This window comes from Castor canadensis, chromosome 10 (assembly GCF_047511655.1).
Source record: "Castor canadensis chromosome 10, mCasCan1.hap1v2, whole genome shotgun sequence".
In the NCBI taxonomy this organism is placed as follows: domain Eukaryota; kingdom Metazoa; phylum Chordata; class Mammalia; order Rodentia; family Castoridae; genus Castor; species Castor canadensis.
Window position 1 is genome coordinate 119,165,016 of NC_133395.1, and position 19,580 is coordinate 119,184,595.

The 19,580-nt window shown below is 36.9% G+C and overlaps 1 protein-coding gene and 1 non-coding gene across 2 annotated transcripts in view; one reads left to right on the plus strand and one right to left on the minus strand.

Annotated features, from left to right (window-relative positions):
• Positions 1-19,580, minus strand: part of Fhit (fragile histidine triad diadenosine triphosphatase) — a 1,296,971-nt gene that overhangs the window by 1,097,146 nt on the left and 180,245 nt on the right. The gene's annotated exons all lie outside the window — the stretch shown is intronic.
• On the plus strand, positions 10,020-10,210 carry LOC141413058 (U2 spliceosomal RNA). The gene has a single exon (XR_012437892.1). It is a non-coding gene; the product is annotated as a U2 spliceosomal RNA (small nuclear RNA).

The following is a 19,580-nucleotide window of genomic DNA, read 5'->3' on the forward strand; positions in this document are numbered from 1 at the left end:
TAGGCCACTTCTATGTGCCCCACCCTTAGGCTTTATTTTTGGATAGCTCCCTTGGTTTTTGGCATGTAGATTACTCTCCCTCGGGTTTGCCACATCTACAACTCTTTTTATTTCTCTGTTCAGCATCTCCTTAGCCCAGATGAAAACAGCAGCTACCCTTCCTATTGAGGAGAAAGGAAAAGGGCAAATATAAGCACTTATAAATAAATATCTGTGGATCTCAAATAAATTTATAAATATTGGCACAGACATTCTTTAAGTCATCAAAGCATTGGATAGATCTTAAATGCCCTGCAATAAAGGATGGTCAAATTCTGTCATCTAGGAGAACAGCATATAGTCATTAAAATTATGGTTATGAATACTTGGTAATAACACAGGAAATTTTTATAAGGTTATGCAAAAAAGACACATAACTATGAAAACAAATCTATGTGAAAATACTTATGAATGGATAAACCATGTAAGGTTTAGCCATATCATTATAAGTAATGTCTACCTCTACCATTACATAAATTTGTTATTCAGATTTTCTGTAATGGATACATATTACGTTATATGAGTTTTAGGACATGCTATGCCAAAATGTGGCACCTTGGCATATTTTCTGGGCAGTGGTAATGGGGTTTGAACTCAAGGCACATGCTTGAGTTCACATGCTTAAGTGGTAGAGCTAGGCAGGAGCTCTACCACTTGAGCCATGTCCCCAGCCCTTGTTGCTTTAGCTTATTTTTCAGGTAGGGTCTCACTGTTGCCTGAAGCTGGCCTCAAACTGCAGTTCTCCCGTTGGGTAGCTGACACTACAGAAATGAACCACCATTTGTGGCTTTTTGGTGAGATAAGGTCTCACTTTTTACTAGGGCTCATCTCAAACTGCGATACTCCTAATCTCTGTCCCAAGTAGCTGGGAGTTCAGCCGTGTACCACCACACCCAGCCTGGCATATTATTTTAAGCTGATGGAATTTGAGAGGCAGCAGGCACTGGGAAAACTCTATGACCTGTGAGAGATGACCTCTCAGGCCTAGAGGAAAGTAGTTAGGTCACTGGGGGTGCTACCCTCAGAGGGGATTAGCATAGTTACGCAGGGACCCTGGTTTGATCCTACAAACATAAATTATCATTAAAAAAAAAAGATCAGGTCTGGCCCCTTTATCTCTCTGGATTCTTGTTTTGCTATAAGATCGCTCTTTCTTCTGCACATGCTTCTCCATGAGGTCCTCACCTGAGGCCAAACATATGGAACTCCCTAATCTTAGATTTTTGGCTTCCAAAACTGTGAGCTCAATGAATCTCTTTTCTTTATAAATTTCTCAGCCTCAGTTATTTTGTCACAGCAATAGAAAAAGGGCTAAGACAATAGGGTTTCTATCCTTAGCTCATTCCTATTTGTCAAACCATGTTGTCCCATGATTTTCTACTCTATCAAACCAAATATAATAATGTGCAAGTTTAATTGTTTCTGCAAATCACCATTTCCTTATGAAGGTTCCTGTGTTACAAAAAAGAGTCATATTAAATGCTTTTCTCTTGTTAGTCTGTCTTTTGTTACAGAACCCTTGCCAAGAATTTAAAATGGGCAGAGGGAAGGTTTTCATCCCCTGTTTCTTCTGCTTATTTTATAGCCAACATTTGCTTATTATCCATTCTGAGGAGGCCAAGAAAACTATATTCTTTTTGATAGTTTCCTTTGGGAGATGAGATCTGCCATGGATTTAGGCAATGTTGGCAATACATTTTTGTTGTCAGACAGAATAATTTGTGCTAAGCTCAGCAGCTACCTCCCCTCAAAGCCATGTTTAATGCTACTCACTGCCTCTGAACTAGCTCCAGGGCTGATTGCTCCTGTTTGGCTCAACCAAAGGCCCATCTGGTCAGGTGCTCTCTGACCAAAATGAAGTCAAGGATGTCATCCACAATCACAAGCCTATAACTATCCAAGAGCAAGAAATCAAGGAGCAACAGAGAGGTAAGAACAGCAATCAAAGCCAAGAAGAAATCCCAGCAGCATAGGATACAGTTTTATATTTCCCTAGAGAGACCCACCCTGTTGTCAGAACATTAAGGAGAAAGTTCCCTGAAAGCTGGGCACTTAGATTCCAACAACTTCCAATCCATTCTCACCAACTACATCAAATATCCAGAATATCTGTTAAAGGATATTTTTTGTTTGGTTGGTTGGTTGGTTTGGTTTATGTGGCATCTGGCTTAATTTCAGATGGACGTATCAAATGCTTTCTCCAGTATACCAAAACTGTATGAATGGCCTATTCCATCTTTTCCAAAGCCAGGGTTCTCAGGGCTGCCTCAGACACACAAAAAATTATGGGATCTGCAGGAGAGGAGGAGCACATCAATTCTGTCACCACTTGACCCCTCAGACTGAATTTCACAGCAATGAGTGAAACAAATATTTAGTCAAGAGTTAAGAGGAGATGCACAAATACCTCTGAGAGTCATTTGGGTAAAAGAGTTAGAATGAAATGAGCTATATTGAAATGGAGACTAAGTGCAATTGTTGCATCTATAAAGTTGAGACCCCTAACACACTCAAAGCTCTGTGACTGGGCAAAAAATCCAGAGGAAAGGCTTTGGGGTTTTTAGTATTTGGAAAGAACTTTTTTATTTTTATTTTTTACAAAAAAAATTCAAACCTATGGAAAACGTGTAAGAATTATATCATGATCTCCCCTTTGCCCCTCTCCAGATTCATTAATGTGCTACTATTTTGCTATATTTGTTTTATCTCTTCTTCCCCTTCTACTTCCCTGCCCTCAAACAAACAAACAAAAATTGATTTGTGATAAATCATTTGAGTGCAAGTGCGGACCTTCTAAGGATAAGGATAGCCTTTTACATGTGCAGTGATAAAATGCAAGGGCTTTCTCACTGATGCAATGCTATCTTACAAACAGTCTATTCTGTATTCACATTTTTCCATCCCAAGAATATCATGTACAGCCCTTTGCTCCCAGTCCAGCATCCCATTACCTTCGGTTGACATAAGACTTCAGTCTCTTTGAATCTGGACTAATTTCTCAGCTTTTCTTTACCTATCATGTCATCAACATTTTTAAGTGGATAGGGATTAAGTTTGTAGGATGTTTATGCAGGTCTGATGTTACCTCAGGCTTAGATCCAGATTACACAGTTTTGAAAGGCATACTACTTAATGGATACCATGTCCTTCTCTTTGCATTACATCAAGAGGCACCAAATGGAAATTTAGTCTCATTATTGCTGTGTCAATCTTGATCCTTTGGATTGGTGTCATCTGCCAGATAACTGCACTCGTGTGTGTGTGTGTGTGTGTGTGTGTGTGTCTGTGTCTGTATACACACATGTCCTTATTTCTCTCTTTGATAACTAACAAATAATTTGTGATGTGATATTTTGAAACTATGTAAATATCTGGTGAAAGTTGGGCACCAGTGGCTCACGCCTGTAATCCTAGCTACTCAGGAGGCAGAGATCAGGAGGACTGCAATTCAAAGCCAGAAAATAGTTCACGAGACCCTAACTCAAAAAAAACCCATCACACACAAAAAGGGGGGGGGGCTGGTGGAGTGGCTCAAGGGGCAAGCCCTGAGTTCAAACCCCACTACTGGGAAAAAAAAAAAAAACCTGTTAAAAACAAAAAAAAAAAAAGGAGAGTCACTTGATATTTTAGCACTATTGATAATTCTTGTCTGAATCAATTATTACTGCACTGTCAAATAGGGATTTCCTGACTTTATTATTTCTTCTACATTTATTAGTTGGTATTCTACTACAAGTAGCAGCTTCCCTTTGTCCTTTCCTGGTCTCTTTATTTTTATTATAAAAGTACCTCTTTCACTTGATCCTTCAAGCTATCTCCTCTGTCATTCAGACACGGACTCAACACTTTTTTGAGCAGTTTCTTATTTGCTACTACAGCAAAATGTTCCAGCCTTTTCTTTTACTTTCCCTACTCCAGATATGAAATCAGCTATTTCTCCATGGGCCATTCCTTTTAGTGAGGAACACTATTTAGAAACAAAGACCTGGTCACTGAGTTTGCTCATTGATGATGGGATTGTCATTGTTTATAGGTCCTGTAGAGGTCAGAGCTTAGAGTGATAAGTATATATCCAGTGATGCAGTCCTATTGGTACTTCTAATACTGATCCAATAGATAAAGGCTTTTCCTTGACTTCCCCCAACCCATGTTTGCATTACCTTTTTTTCACAGTGGTAACCCTGTCTCCTCCTAATATCAATGTATTCACCTGATCCTACAACAGATCTAAAATAACTTCAAAAACTGTTCCACCAATACCAGTACAAACAACAAATATATAAAGCACAGGATTCATTACCATTTTTAGAAGGAAGATATACAGTCAAGGTACTATGTTCAAAATAACTTGAATTAATAATTTCTTTCTCCTTATGCATGATTATGTTATCCATTTGATGTATAGTTAAGTTCATTTATCTCTGTTATTATTACATTTGCAATCTTGCTTGATTTTATGTAGAAAACATTAACATGGTTTCAAAGTTAATACCATATGAAAAGGTACATTTTCAACAATATCACTCTTTTCTTTCCTTAATTTTGCCAGTCCTATGCCCTGTACCAAATTCTTTTCTTCCAGTTTATTTTTCCCCTTTTGCAAAAATAATCAATTATGATATTCTACCTATATAAGAATGAATATAGAATTTTTAAACCTGTTGAAATAACCATAATAAGGGGACTAAAGTAGAAAGGAGAAAAATAAAGGGGGTGAACCAATTCGGGTTACAGAACATCCATACATGGAAATGTCACAAGGAAACTCCCTGTATGGCTATCTTAAACAAACAAAATTGTCATTTTTTTTTTTTTTACAAAAACAGAAAACAGGCAGGCAAAACAGGTCGTGTCTGGGGGGTTAGTACATGTGGGAGGGGTAGGATATAAGGAGAGATTGTAGGAGGTGAATATGGTGGAAATATTACGTACTCATGTATGAAATGGAAAAATGAGAACTATTGAAACTTTTCCAGGAATGGGGGGAAGGGGGTAAAAGAGAATGATGGAGGGGCTAAATTCAACTATAATACATTGTAAGCACTTTTGTAAATGTCACAATGTACTCCCCAGTACAACAATAATAAAAAAAAAAAGAAAAGAAAACATAATCAAAGACACACACAAATGGACATTCTTTTTGTTGTTTGATTTTGGTCCTTGTTTTTATTTTTGTTTTTGTTTTTAGAGACAGGTTCTCCCTGTGTAGCTAAGGCTGGCCTTAAACATGGTCCTCTAGCTTCACAAGTGCTAGAATTATACTTGTGCACCCCCATACCTGGAAGACAGACATTCTTATTTTCCTTTCTCTCCTAAGTAAAATGTAGCATGCTTTATGTATTCTTCTATCAATATCTTGTAGCGATCACTCCATATCAGTTCATAAGGATCCTTCCCATTCTATTTTACAGCATACTACACTACTGTATCGATGTTCCATGACTCACTCAGTCTCCTACAGACACATTTAGGAGATTTCTATTATTTTATAATTACAAATAATGATACCTATCTTTTATGAGTAAAGTTAAACCTCCTCCCAATGCTGAAGGACTATTTGTATACCAATTCTAACTCTGTAGGTTTTTACCCCCTTTCTATTGGATTTTGACCTCTTTTTGTCTTCAACTTACAATAACTCAATATACATTAAGGACATTAGCACTTTGTCATCAACATACCTTGGAAATATTTTCTTCCAGTTAATCACTTGAGATTTGGCTTTGTTTTTTGCAATGCAAAAAAAAAACTTATTTTACACAATCAAATTTTATTACATCTAAATTTTGAATTATAGAAAGACTTTTCTTGTGCCTGGCTTATAAAGGAGTCCCCCTACTGGTTACTTTTAAGTGTTCCTCACTGTGCTATGCCTGGGGGCATACAGAAATGAAATACTATTTTCCTACTGACCTCAGGGCAGTTTTAAAGATTCATGAACTTTATTTCTACAAGCCTTTCATCTACTAACAGTGGACCTTTCATCTTCCCTAACGCCACATTTCCTCAGCAGGCCAACCTCTCTAGAAAGCTGTGAACTGAACACAGATCACTAAAGATGACACTGCTCACTCACCACCACCACAGGAATCTTCCTCTAAAGCAAATAATAATTTCAGGCAAATCTGTATTGTAATCACAAACTTTTGTAAAGCAATGATCATTTGTATTATATTTCATAGTCTCTCAGTCATGGATGCATTTTCTCTTATTATTTTTTATTATCGAGTAATTCGTATTTATTTCAGAAAAAATTAAAACTATTCTAAAGCAAAAATATAAAATTTTGAAACTATTAACATTTAAGATGTAATACTATAGAAGCACATTTTTTAAAAATACTTTCTTTTTTATACTTATATAAAAAATCTCTCTTCTCTATTATGCTCCCTGTTTTATAATCTGTTTCCATTTTCACTTAATATAAATACCTTCCCATGATACTGAATTGTCTACAACAGCATTTTTAAAGGCTACATGGTGTTCCACCATTCAGAGACATAAACTATTTAACCAAGAATAGTGATCTTAAGGTGTGCTTTTCAGCTGTTTTGGTTAGTTTCTTTTCCTTTATTCATTCATTCATTCATTCATTCATTATTACTATTACTATTATTGTAACTATTACTACTATATTGGAGATAGAGTCTCCTATCTGTATCCAGGTTGGTCTCGAACTTGCAGTCTTCTGCCTCGTGGGTTCTGGGATCATAAATGTGAACCCCCATATGTGGCAAGCAATCTTTTCTCTCTCTCTCTCTGTCTCTCTGTTTCTCTCTCTCTCTTCTTTGTCATACTGGGGAATCAAACCTAGGGCCTTGCACATGCTAGGCAAGCAGTCTACCACTAAGCTACATCCCTGGGCCCTTGGTTTCTTTATTAATATCACAAACAACTATAAGAAAACAACTCAGAAACACACCTTTGTGAATTTTTCCAAATGTTATTTTAAGATAAGTACTTAGACATAAAATTGCTGGACCATATAGTATTACAGCAACAACATTTTGAAGGTTTTGAGATATACAACCACATTGCCAACAGCAGAGTACAAAAATAACTTCCCTTCATCCATACCCTGCCCACATTAGCATTATCATTCTTTATAATCCTTCTTTATCTCTTGATTTCTTCACCTAAGACTAAACAATAGTGTGAAGCTCTGCAAAAGCACCAGGCAAGCAAATTTAGAAAACATCACTGAGGTGTGTCTAACATCACTGAAAACCTGTTCCCAGGCTCTGAACAATATATTGAAACATCCTAAAAACCACTTCATTAAAAAATGAATGCTTTTTAAAAACTATTTCTGCACAGCTCAGGCTTAGGATGTTAAGATCTGACACCATTTCCCACCAGCCTACCCACTTTGGAGGAGAATGAAATCGTATCTGGTTTGGATAGGAAGGTTTCTTCTATGCAGGAAGCACAGATCAGAGGAAGCCGTACAACCCACCTTCATGGGAAAGCTTCTCTCACCAGAGAAGCTAATTAAAAATCCATGAACAATTCTCCTTTGTCAGTTACTGGATAAACACATTTGCCTTAGAAAATTTTATTAGGCTACTGGCCCACACTTCTAAATTATACTTTTAATTAAAACAAACATGGATTTTTTGGGAGCATCCGTGATTTCTCAATAATATGTGAGTGCTACAGATAAATACACTACTTTGTACATCCCTATTTTAGAGATCTTCCGTTTTAGGGTTCCAAAACCTTAGGAAATCATGCCATTCCTTAAAACAGTATGTGATGAGAAATACTGGCTTATAAAATTCAAAGTTTGGTGTGTGAAGCTTCTTAACAAGTGTTTATTAAACTGCATAATTTCAAAGCCTGGAGTGGTGTATTGCAATGTTTTCCTGGGAGTTAATCATATTTGCATATTCTTTTACACTTCCTGTGAAATTAATATTGCCTTTTGTATCTTGAACTTCGCTAATAAAACTTGCCATTTTTACTTTTCATTGCTATGAGTAATATAGAGTGAACCCCCAAAGGGACCCCTGCGATGCCTACATAAGCTTTGTTCTCTGCTGCTACATTTTTTTCATATGAATATATTAAATCAAGATTAATAAACCTTTGCAGAATCCAGTGGTCTTAGAAAAAGGCAAGATGCACAATGGGTAAGTCTGCCCAGTAAATGAAAGAAGCCTACTCCTAAAATTGGAGCAAAAGGCCAGGGTGCACAGAGCTCTTGTCACATCCAACAGTATGCCAGCAACTCTTCACTACACAGGAAACATTTCAACAATCGCCCAACATACAAGCAACAGGGTTTAATGAGCAGAATCTCAAAACCAGCTGGTGACAATCAGGATGTTTTCTCTTTGTGAAATGTTAAGAACTGACCCTGATTTCTGGAATAACTGGATTTTTAAAATTCCACTTGGGCTTACAGGTGTAGAATGGGATGATAAATAGGACAGTAGAGCTGAGGAGGAGAGGAATATTAAGAGGAACAGAGAAGATCCATAAAACAAATCAAACAGAACAAAAGGGAATCTCTCTGAACATCCCACACTGAGCACAGGGGGCCTCACAAGAGCATCTCCCAATCCTTGGCTCCCAGCAGCTGCTTTGCAAAACGACAATCTGCTCAAAGCCAGGAAACACAAGTGGCAATCAAAAGGAAGTGCAGACATAGTTTAAGATCCAAGACCACTGGTATAAATACCCCATGCCAGATCAGAAATCACTCACCACCAAGCCTTGTCTGCTGGCATTTATTCTCCTACGCTAAATTCATCTCCAAGTTTCTCAAGAGACAGAATAATGGGGGCTTAGGGCCAGGGTTTGGGTGAGGTGATTGAAGTATAGAATTTAAGGAAGACTAAAAATATCTCAGTAATTAATAACACTTCCGTGAGATTTTTCTTAAAAATAAAAGTAATGCCACAACTCATTATGAAGAAATACCAACATTTTAAATAAAGATTAACACCAAGTCAACTATATTTGAGACTGCATATACATTTCTATCCACGTGTTTTATGTATTTAATTATGTTTTATTTTTTGAGGGCATTAAAGTAGTCAAAAAATATTGAACACTGCAGTGCAGATGTATTAAAACTCACATTATTGTAAGTATGAATGTTTTATTTACACAGAAAATGGAACTCATTATAATTTCACTTAAATGGCTTTCATAGGACAAAGTAATCAATAATTTCAAAATGTACTTCTTTATTTATCGTGTTATCTGTGGGGAGAATTGCCATGCTTGACATTTTCCCATCACCAAGTAACAACCTTAAATAACTTCAAAATAAAATTTAATTTCATTACATTACCTTCATTTTTTCCATTTGACATAGGTTCCTTATGGATTGGCAGTACATTGGTCCCTTACTTAAAATTTTGATATTTTATCAAAATAGTATCACTGAGATATTATTTCTTGCCTACCAGATTTGCAAAAGTTCAAAAGCTTAACAATATACTTTGATGATAGGATAGGAACAGACAGTCCCCCTCATACATTGCCAGTAAGACTATAAAAAAGAATAACCTATGTGAGAGAAAATATATCTACCTACCTATATGTATATTAACTTACCAGCAAGGTCAGTGATAGCAATTCATTCTGAACACATACCTTCAACTGGATGAAAAAACATGGATGCAAACATATTAGATGTGGCATTATTTCTGATGACAAAATATAAGGAAGAACTTAATGCTATCTATAGACATAACCTTGGTGCATTCATACAAAGGAGTACAATTCCACTGGAATAAGGAATGGAACGGCTTTACTAAATGACATGACAAATGCCACAATAAAAAAGTAAGGTGAAAGAGATATACCTAGCATGTATAAGAATAATAAATAAGTATACATATGTATGTATGTACTTGTTTGTTTAAAAAAATAAATACATTAAGGATAAATCAGAAAGTAATGAAATATTTCCAGTAGTGTCTGAGTAAGAAAAAGGCAAAAGGATAAGAATAGAATAGGACTTCCTGATCACTTCTCGGCCTTCTGGCTAAGATCAAGTGTAGTATCTGGTCTTACCAGTTTAATATCTGATACGTCCTCTATCCAAGGAGAATATATTAAATGGATTTTTGGAACAGGGAGATGGAATAGGAGCTTGCTCCGTCCACTCCATGCATCAACCTGGTATTGCAGTACCTCTAGGAACGGTGCACCAAAAAAAAAAAAAAAGAATAGGACTCCCTGGAGCACCTTTTTACCTAAGTTTTTCTTTTTTATCATGTAAAGTTTTACATACTCCAAATAAAAAACATTAAAAAAGGATTTAACCGAATTTTCATGATGGCATATGGGTATCTATCATTCTCTTCTCTCAACTTTTCTTTTTTTTCCTTTTATTCATATGTGCATACAATGTTTGTGTCATTTCTCCCCCTTTCCCCCACCTCCTCCCTTACCTACCCCACCCCCTCCCTCTCCCTCCCTAACCCTCGCTACCAGGCAGAAACTATTTTGCCCTTATCTCTAATTTTGTTGAATAGAGAGTATAAGCAATAACAGGAAGGAATAAGGGTTTTTGCTAGTTGAGATAAGGATACCTATACAGGGAGTTGACTCGCATTCTTTTCCTGTACATGTGTGTTACCTTCTAAATTAATTCTTCTCGAACTAACCTTTTCTCTAGTTCCTGGTCCCCTTCTCCTATTGGCCTTTATAACTTTAAAGTATCTGCATTAGTTTCTCTACACTGAGGGCAACAAATGCTATCTAGTTTTTTGGGTGTCCTACCTATCTTCATACTTCCCTTGTGTGCTCTCGCTTTATCATGTGATCAAAGTCCATCCCCTTGTTGTGTTTGCCCTTGATGTAATGTCCACATATGAGGGAGAACATATGATTTTTGGTCTTTTGGGCCAGGCTAACCTCACTCTGAATGATATTCTCCAGTTCCATCCATTTACTTGCGAATGATAAGATTTCATTCTTCTTCATGGCTACATAAAATTCCATTGTGTATAAATACCACATTTTCTTAATCCATTCGTCAGTAGTGGGGCACCTTGGCTGTTTCCATAACTTGCCTATTATGAATAGTGCTGCAATAAACATGGGTGTGCAAGTGTCTCTGGAGTAACCTGTGCCACAGTCTTTTGGGTGTATCCCCAAGAGTGGTATTGCTGGATCATATGGTAGATCAATGTTTAGATTTTTAAGAAGCCTCCAAATTTTTTTCCAGAGTGGTTGTACTAGTTTGCATTCCCACCAGCAGCGTAAAGGGGTTCCTTTTTCCCCACATCCTCACCAAAACCTGTTGTTAGTGGTGTTGCTAATGATGGCTGTTCTAACAGGGGTGAGGTGGAATCTTAGTCTCAACTTTTCTTGTTTTAAAACTTTCAGAATAAAAACATGAGTAAAAATAATTTGGATAGACTATGACAACCAGGATTTTTTGAATGCTCACTATTTGTCAGAACTTATTAGAGAGTTTTTCAACATTAACTCATTTAACACTTACAATCATTTCACATGATCAATACTAATAATAACTCTATTTTACAGATGAGGAAAAAAGCCTATGGAGCTAAAATAACTTGTGTAAGCAAGTAACTGTGGTACCTGGGATTTGAACCTAAGAAATTTAGATTTAGGGTTCATTATCAGAGCCAACATACTATCCTGCCCTTTAAGTAAACAATATATCTAGTTAGCAGAGCAAACATGTTAATCATATCAGTATAATAATTATATGTATCCGGTATCTCTTATGTACCCAACACATAATTCTGGATCAGTCAACTGGTTCTGAATGAGTTCTTCTTCCTGTGCTGTAAAATAAGCTTAGTAATAGGTAGAGACCAAAGAATACACTGGGGTGGAGTTGTAGGGGGTATTAAAGTTTTATAAACATAGCATATGAAAATATTATGTTTGGTTGTATGTATTATTCTTTAAATAGAGAATATAAGAAAAGTCTAAAGATCGATATTTGTATTTCATACAATAAATAAATCAAAGAAATGGGAACAAAAGTGCAAGTGTTTTGAGGTTTAGCCTATGTTGAGAATGCCATTATAATACAGTGGTTCATTTCCTCAGCTGGTAGCCCCCAACAACCCCTGACACAGAGAAAACTGTATCATTAGTCATTTAATCAGGTTTTGTTTTGCTTTTTTTTTTTCTATTTTTTCCTTTTTTTTTTTTTTCGGTGCTGGGGACCGAACTCAGGGCCTTACACTTGCCAGGCAAGCGCTCTTCCACTGAGCTAAATCCCCAACCCCTTAATCAGGTTTTTTTAGCATAACAAAATGGGGTGCCCTCTTTAACTCAACGGAGTAACCAGCTCACCAACAGTATCTAAAAAAGAGGAAAGTCACAAAATGGAAAAATAGACACAAAAAGCTATGGAGAATAGAGTGAAACAGACAAAGGCGGTTATACTAAAAAGAAAGCAGGAAATGGAAAGGAAAATGTCAGGACTCAAAGGTTAAAAGAGAAAAGATCAAAATTAAAAAATATATATAGAAGTCTTTTATGAAATAAAAGGGACTAGTGAGAAGACAGAAATCATGACCAGAGTTGTAGCTTGAAAATCCAAGTCAACAAAAAGAAGCTATAATAGTAGTCATTCACTCATTCATTCATTTCACTCATTCATTAAACCCCTAAAAAGTAGAAGGCACTTTACAAAGCTCTGAGGAACACAATCTGAGCAAAATGGGACCTTCATACTCAAAGAACCCAGCTATATAAAATATTCTCATTTTTTAATCTTCCTACTTTCTAAATGTGATTTTAAGTACCAGCACCATATCTTAGCTGATATTCTCAGCTAGGAAATTATAGCAGTTTCATTATCTAAAAGGGAAGGCAATTTTTAATGAGAACTACCATATTGAACTAGTACATTCATTATGGAATGAAGTCGTGTTTACATTTCTGATATAATGATAGCATATATGGCAACATTGTTAAGTATGCTCTGTATCCATGGATTCTTTCATATTTGGTTGTAATATACTTCATATCATCCCATTTTGTTTTATGAAATCCCATTCCAAAGAGGAGACAAAGGACTGGCATATCTAAAGGAAACAGAAAGACAAATAGGAGTATAGAAACAAGATTTTTATTTCCTTTGCAGTTTCCTACAGGACTTCTATGTCAAAAAGTAGTACGAAGCAATGGAATGAGAATTTGTCATGTGGTACCAGAGAGAATTCTGGGTAAAGGGTGATAAAGCCAGAGTTCCCAATCATGTATCATTGCCTAGTATTTTGTATTTACAAGACATTCAGGAAAAACCAGATACTGACCTACTAGCATGTATATGGTCTCTGTTTTCACTAAGATTGCCTGGTACCCTGAAAAAAGTTGAAAATTCAAGTTTGAATAGGTATTCTATACACCCAATTTAGAATAAGCACCCCTCCCATACAAACACATACCTTCTATAAGAGGAATGAAAAGCATGGAAGTTAACATCCATTACTTTGAGTGCTCAGCACCTCATTCCTTTAGGGCACCATCATACCCTAATTCCTGATGGCTCTTATGGCATCTCATTTGTGGGACCCCATCCACCTCTCCCACCAGGAATGGCAGCATTTCAAGCTAACCAATCTGAGGTTTTTGTGAGAATATGTCAATCAGTGCAAAGGGAGAAGACCTTCTGATATTTGGACATTTAAATTCAAGTAAGTTTGGAGCTACTCAGAAATCCTTTTTTTAAATATATCATCACAAATATTAAAGCTGAATGAAAAATGAAGAACACATGTAGAAGAAAAGAGCTGTGAGATGGGAAGAGAGCAGAGATGAATGTACCCTGAAGCCATTACAATGTAAGCCCTTGTCTAGCAATGTGTTCCCGTGGACACGTGTAACCTTTTTAAAAAGAAGGCTTTTCAAACCATATGAGACTCAAATCAAATAAAACCTAAATCCACCTCTGAGAGAGACAGTTTTGTAGGTGCAATGAAGAACCCATAGTCATCCATAACAGTGTCCCATTTCACCTGCAATTATGTGAGCCAGTCTTCACCCTTTTCTTTCCCCTGGGACAATCTGAATTCAGTTTTATCCACTTGCAATTGAAAGAAACTGGAGTTTAAAGAAATAAATAACATTATGGCTTTTAACCTCCTAGCAGGAAAAAATTGTGAGAAAATCTATTTTCAACTTTCAGAACATCTAATATAAGCTATTATTTTATTTTTGTCCTCATTTCAGGATGTGGTTTAAAGTAAGTTCCAACATCAGATTTGTATCTTGTATTAAGCCAAACCATGGGACAGACTTTATACATTTTTCAATGATTTTTTTCCCTTTAATTAGCTATAAATGACAGAAAGAATTAAGTTGACACTACAGAAAGTCTCACTAAATGATACCCTTTTGTATATTATCAATTTACTAAACATAAATTTTTATTTCTCAAATCCATAGAGTACTTATTCTCTATTGAGAACTCCATTTAAATTCTCCATCCATCAGTCAACAAGATTGCTATGCAATCCATTGAGAATACTATGATTTGTGTCAACCTTCCACAAGTAGTTCTTTGATACTTATACTTTCCTCTGGACAAATTACATTAGACATCTGAGATTTGGGGAAATTTGCAAGAAAGCAACTCTGGAAGTGTTTTACTTAAGCAAGAATGCTTTTGGGGGATTTCTCCTTGAGGAAGGTAATTTAGAATGTGATCTTAAAAAATTAGTAGAGGACATACCATGCTTCTCTGATTGGAAATATGCAGACCAATAAAGACCCATACATTTTCTTCCATGTGGTTTCACACATTTTGATACATATATGTCCTGAGAACACTAGGAAAATCAAACTTTGTTCTTATCATTTCTTATATGGCCACTGTTGGATATAAATTATAGGAGTCCATTATTTTGGATAAAGGTCTGCATAAGTCCAGGCTAAAAATCAAAATGGAGTCACAGATGGGAAAGTTCTATATCATGAAACCAAAACTTAGCTGTTATCTGACTTTTCAAGAAGTCAAGAGAAATTATAGCCAATTTTCCCAAACAGGGCAGTTTCAATCAACATGACAATAAAGTCCCCTTGGCTTGCATCCTTAAAAAAAAAAAAGTAGCTTGATGTCAACCAATTAGTTATTTCTCCACTGTTCTGTTTCCCTGTTCCCACCTTATAAGGAAAGTAACCTTGAAATGACTAATCTGCTCTTTGTTCTTTGTTTCAGCTGTTGTACTTCTGTATGTAAAACCAACCTCTTCTTCCTGGCTCATTAGAACACTCTATTTTATGGAATGATATGTTATCCAGATTACAGAATCATAAGTAAAGGCAATTAAGACCTTTACATTTGCTGTAGATTTGTCTTTTGACACTATTTACAACATTACACTTGTGTGAAAAAGTTATTTATGTCAAAAGAAAAAGACTTTCATTTCCAAAAAAATCAGGAAATGAAAAGTGAACCATATGTTTTGTAAATGATTAATTCAAACGACAAAAGGAAATCTCTATTTTACAAAGAAGTAACCAGAACTTATTTTGAAGAAAATATGGATTCTGTGGTTTTTGGAAAGTCACTCTTAGTTCTGAGCCATAATTCAAGTTCTAATAATGCTCTGTTACCACCTCCATTCACCTTGCCTCCTCAGATAAAGAACACAATATAACTTACCTGACTCCATCAAAAAGTATGGGATGAAATGATCTTGATGATCCTGCCTTAAAGAACCATCTCTACAAGTTCATACACACACACACACAAACCACAACCACTACCACATCAACCATCACCAACACCACTATCATCATGTGATTTCCAGGTAATAGTCATGTCCACAGTAAAGGAATTTGAGAGCTAAGTAAAGCTTCCTGGCCAGAAGTCCTGGTATCTTCAGTTAAACTCAGGTCATATATGGGGTAGGTTCTCTGCAGGGTACTGGCTTTGGCCCCACAGAGCACTGCCAGTTCTAGCACTACCATTTTCTTTAAGCTTCAAGAGAACACAGAAGAATCATTCAAAGCCAAAAAGCAAACAGACATCCTGGCAGTCTAATTTCAAACTAGGTCTCATATCAGAGTCTTTTTTATGCTTTTTTTTTTAAAGAAGTATTTTATGTTGCTCTGATGTGGCTGCTGTATGATAGATGTTATACAGAATGAACTGATAAGTCTGAAGCAAAGGGAGAGGGACAACACTATTTTTATTGCATAAGGCAACACAAAGTAAAACAAAAAACTATAATTATTCTGGTAAAGACTTATCTTACACCAGCACTTTAAATATCACTTTAAAATGCTGAAGATAATTATGTGAATGTTACTATAAAAAATTAAACCTTCCAATATTGCCTTTCAAGGGTGCTTCTGCCTCTAAAACACACACACATGCAGAGAGTTCACATCAGGAACATCTATCAGGTGTTCCCAAATCAACTATACTGCATGGAGTATATTACAACCATACTTCTACTGCTACTACTACTCCTAGAATAAGAATAAACAAGTCAAAAAAAACCAACAGAATGTGAGCTGGAGTATACTTAACCTAAAGGCTTGAAACTCATGTGTGCTGGGCTTCTGGTTGGGTGGTACTAGTGAAGGAAACATGGCTGAGAAGGTATCAGCCTAGGCTGTGGAATCAGATCAGGCCAGGAACTGAACTCTGGCTTAAACATTGGGTAACACAGGCTGGTAACTAATCATCCCCAAGCCCTAGATTCATCATCTATAAAATGGTGACAGTTAGGTCATGGAGTTATTATAGGGATTCAATGAGGAAATGTACATGTAGCTGTTTAATCATTTGTCACAAATACCTGAGAAAACAACTTAAAAGGAGAAAAGATTTATTTTGGTTTATAGTTTCAGAGTCCATGGTTACTTGGTTCCAATGCTTTGGGCCTGAGGTGAAGCAGAGCATCATGGCAGAAGGGTGTGGTTGAGAAGAGATGCTCACCTCATGGCAGTTAGGAAACAAAAAGAAACAAAAGGGCCCAGGACAAGAAATATTCCCCAGGGCCAGTCCCCCACCCCCAGTAATGAACTTCCTCCACTAGGCCCCACCTATGAAAGTTTCCATCATTTCCCAATAATGCCATCAAATTATGAATCCATCAGTTAGGTCAGAGTCCTTATGATCCAATCACTTCTCAATAATTTTATCCATCATCTAGACACCAATCCTTGAACATATGAGTCTTTTGGGGAGACACCTCATATCCAAACAATAATATTCAATACAGATGAAAAGTCACAGAATATGCTATCCCAAACTATGCCACTTTGGTATGAGGAATATTGTGAGACAAAACATGGAAAAAAAAACAGACACAAGAATATATCTTTGAATTCCAAGATGGCACTAGAGGGAGGAAGCAGAAAGCGTGCCTTCTACAGTGAAATCTTGGAGAAACGCTGGAGACACAAATGGCAGGCAAGGCCACAAAGAAGAGGCAAAATTTTGACCCTTCCACACCTCCAGCCTGAGCAGAGAATCTCCACTTCACATTAAATGGAGAAACCAGGAGGGCCCTGGGGCCGACAGACACCCATGTGCAGATGGCTTGGGAACATACAGACAACGTGAGCTAAGTGGTACGTGGTACTTCCACACACAACCCTGGGCCAGATCAGCATAGCCCCGTGGACAGATCGACCCCCCACCCAGGGAAAAAAGAGAAGCTGATTAATAAGCAATAAGAATAAAGACACATGGCAAAGAGGGTGGGGCACCCTGAGCTCCGAAGAGAGGAGGATGGGAATCCTTCAGGAAACTGTAAATAAATAAGCCGGGCCTGATCAGAGAGGCTCTGGTGGGAGCGTGGGAGTGCGCCAAGCAACCGGGAGCAGGAAAGCTTGTGAGAGTGGCAGAGGGAGGAAAACTCCACAGGAGAGCGGGGAAGAACAACCTCCCATGTGACCTGTAAACACACACGCCGGCCAGCAGGAGAGCAGCACATGCCCAGCATGGAGTGGGAAAGCTTGTAAAAGCGGCAGTGGGAGGAAAACTCCACAGGAGACAGGGGAAGACACATTTGCTACGTAAAATGTAAACAAACATGCAGGCCTGAGAAAGCGGGTGCAGTGTCATCTCCCCCAGTGTGTTTGGAAAGGGGAAAGCTTGTAGCAGTGGCTCGTGCACAGGAAAACACTGAGTAAACAAAGCCTGTGGGACCAGGTGAGTGCTAAGCTCACTCCAGAGATCTGCATAAATAACGTCACCAGCAACAGAAGGCTCACAGCAGCAGGCAGGCAAGCCACAGCCACAGATAGCCATTCACAGACCTATCTCCAGACTCTTTTTTCTCTCTCTCCTTACCTTTGATGAGACAACAACCAAAATACACATGCATGCTGAAAAACATACTGAAACTGTATTACATTTGAACTTGGGACACTTGGTAGGTTTTTTTTTTTTGGGGGGTGCAGTTTTGTTCTACTTTATGTCTCCCCTTTGATGAGAAAACTATAGAACAACAACTGAGGCACCATCACCAGGATTGGAGGCTGAGGGACGAACACCAAAATAATTAAGACTGAAACTTCATTGCATTTGAACTTGGAGGTTTTTATTTTTTATTTTTTTATTTTTTATTTTGTTTTATTTTATGTTACTTTATATATATATTTTTCTGTCATTTACTTATTTTTTAATTTTTATTCTTATCTTTATTCCTTTTATGTTTTATTTTCAATCTTCTCTTTGTCTCTCTAATGCCTATCACTTTACGGTTGATTAGTACACTGTCTCTCCCTGTTTATATCTTTGAAACTTTTTTTGTTTGTTTCTTTGTTTTGTTTTTTTCTACTTGATTATTTGTTTTTCCCTTTTCCTTTAACTTCTTTACTTTCCATCCCCTCTCACCCTTCCATGCTAAATATCACTAGTGCTATTATTACAAGACAGAAAATACTTAATTGCACACAGTACAGGGACAATAACAACATGAAGGGCAATGACGGGAAGACAGAAAAAACAGGGAAACCAGTTTCCCCACAGCAAAAAATTAGTAGAGGAACAAGAGGGAAATGAAGAAAACAGATACTCAGATCCAGACTCCAATAAAATGAAGATAAACTATGCCAAAGAACCCAATGAAGCCCACAAGAATAATTTAAAAGAAGACATACTACAGGTATTCAATGAGAATTTTATAGAGATGATACTGGATAGGGTCAACCAAAATGTACAGGAGACACTCAAGGAATTCCAAGACAACAAAAATAGAGAATTTGAAAAAGCAAAAGAAGAAATAAAGGAAACCATAGAAGCACTGTATGAACACTGAAGTGAAACAGAGAACACAATTAATAAACAGATAAATTAACTCAGGACAAAAATAGACAACATGAAAGAGGAAAACACCCAGGATATGGAAAAACCTTAGAGAAAAGAACGAAACAGAACTGCAACACAAAACGGAAGGCCAATCCAGCAGAATAGAACAAACAGAAGACAGAATCTCAGAACTCAAAGATGAAATGGTAATTAAAGGAAAAACCAAAGAACTATTAATTAAACAACCCAAGACCTGTGAAGACAAAATGCAAGAACTCACCGACTCCTGCAAAAGACCAAACTTGAGAATCACGGGCAT